Raw genomic sequence first — 2,502 nt, forward strand, 5'->3', positions numbered from 1 at the left:
TCTATATCATTCACGGCTTCGTTTGTTTCCAGGTAAGTTGTGTTCTTGTTGGATTGGACCTTTTGTTGTTACTAATGTTTTTCCCCATGGTGCAGTTGAAATTCAACGTTTAGCAACTTCCAAAGTGTTCAAGGTAAATGGCCATAAACTTAAGCCTTTCTATGAAGGTTTCCAAGTAAAGAATGTGGCAAAATTGGACCTTGAGGATCCAATTTATACTGATTGAAGAAGGAAGCATTGAGTCGAGCCAACGACAATAAACAAAGGCACTGTTTGGGAGACAACCCAAGGGGAGTTCATTCTTTTTCTTCTTCTTATTTTCGCATTTATATTTTTGTTATTTTTGCCTTTTCTTCGCATTTCACCTTACATTAGGGACAATGTAAGTTTTAAGTGTGGGGGAGGGGATTTAGGTTGTGTTTTAATTCTGTATTTTTCAAAAAAAAAAAATTGCTTTTTGTTTTTGTGATTTTCAAAGATTTTTGGTTGTGTATGTCATGATCAAGATTCAATTAAGCTTGAAAAATTCATAACATGATTGAATAAGTGATCTTCCAACTTAGAATTAATTGGTCTAGTTATTTTCCTCGAGAATGGTAGTGACTAAATTTAGTAGACAAAAGCTGGTGAGATTTGAGCCTTTAGACTGACACATCCATATCAGTCTCATTATTCTTTTATGTGTGATATTCTTCAATGGATTTGTTTCTCTAGAACTTGCCTTGATTCTCTTCAAGATCATATTGACACATGCACCTGCATTGCTGACATTATTGCACTTGCATTGCTGATGTTCTGGAATGTTCCTTTGCTTGAATTCTAATATGCGTATCTGATGTGGTTTATTTTTGGAAGCCTCCAGATTTGATGCATGAAATTTCTAGCTGAAAAACACCACTTTCCTAGTTGTATTAGGACTTTATTTTATTTTTAATATTTTTCTTTAATTAGTTAGATTTGGATATTATTATTAAGAATATTTTTAGGAGATTTTGTAGGCTTGGGAAATGGGGAATTAACGTGTAAAAGGGGGAGGAGAAATCAGAATTAGACACACACACCTTTCTCTCCCCTCCTCTCTGATTTTTTCCTTTGAGTTTTCATCATGGCCCTACTTGGCTAAACTTTTATACTTGGTCGAAGGAAACTGAAACCTCGGAATCAATAAAACTGTGAGATCTAATTTGTTTTTATTGTTCAATTTATGCTTTGAATATCAGATGTTCTTCTGTGCTTATTTTTATGATTGTCTTGTTTAATTACTAGGAGGCCTACTAGTTTATTGTTCGTTGCAATCTACTAGTAGGTTAGATATCAAATCCGTAATTGTTTGATCTCTCTAACTTGTGAAGCAACCAAGATTTAATGATTTGCTGCGTCAGAAATTATTAGATCTTAGGAAGAATGCTCGACTAAATTAAATACAACCGCTTGTGTTTGTGTTGTTTAGTTTCATCGATCTCTCTAATTCTTAAGACTGCTACTAGATTAAAACTTTAGAGCTTGTCTTGGGTTGTTTAGTAGTTAGGGTTTATTAGATCGCTTGTTTTCTAATTAACTACGACTAAGGAGAGATAGGAAAATAGTTCCAACGGTGAATATTCAAAATGTGAATTGATATATACTTGCACTTAGACCAAGGTTTGTTCTCTTGATTGATTTTGATACTTTGATTTGAATTGTTCCTTAGTTGTTTTTCTTAAAATTGTTTTCATTATACTCAACCCCCCCCCCTCCTTGTTCACGTAGCATAAAACTAGGCTAGATACTCTTCGTGGGAACGATCCTTACTCGCACTACTACATATATTTTTAGGAGTATAGGTTTTATTTTTGGTTGCCTGCAACAGCACACCAGCTTTTGTCATAAAAATTTCCTTGGTTTTTGCAACCCTACATACACGTATGCTCGAGGGGGTGCCCGCATGGTCAGTGCATTCGCGCATAGGTGATGTACCTTGGTGCGCATGGCTAGGGTTTATGGAAGGTTTTTCTCTTCCGAAATGTCTATCAAGCTAAAGAGTTTCCTTAGCTATGCCCTAAACCAATAATGGACCTCTAGTGATATCATCATTGGGGAACAGGGGCTCAAGTTGTAAGGGATACAAAATGAGGTGTCTACAACGATAATTGGCCACCAAAGTCTAGAAAATTGGTTTCACTAGGCAGATTTGGTGCATAACATCTTCCCAATCATGTTACCCAGCCTCTGAAATCAGATTAGGGGTTAGTAGATTATGTTTTTTCTTGTAATTTCAATTTCTAGATTGTAACTAGAAATCAAGACCATGTACTTTTCTTAGATTGTATCTAGGACCAAAACCATGTATTTTTTGGTTATTATCAAGAGATATACATATTTTAATTCATCAATAAAAGTGATGTATCTTTTCAATTCTCTTAGTTTCTTATTTTCTCTATTAAAATAAGTGGCAACTTTATTGTAAAAATCTTGACCTAGGATGGATGAGAACATCAGTAGAACCTCCATTGTGTCTTGAGA

General features: G+C 34.9%; 1 pseudogene; it reads left to right on the plus strand.

The window, feature by feature from the left end:
* Nucleotides 1-226, plus strand: part of LOC115980929 — a 5,332-nt pseudogene extending 5,106 nt beyond the window's left edge.
* Nucleotides 227-2,502: the final 2,276 nt, after the last annotated feature.

The sequence above is a fragment of the Quercus lobata genome, chromosome 3 (genome assembly GCF_001633185.2).
Source record: "Quercus lobata isolate SW786 chromosome 3, ValleyOak3.0 Primary Assembly, whole genome shotgun sequence".
NCBI lineage: Eukaryota > Viridiplantae > Streptophyta > Magnoliopsida > Fagales > Fagaceae > Quercus > Quercus lobata.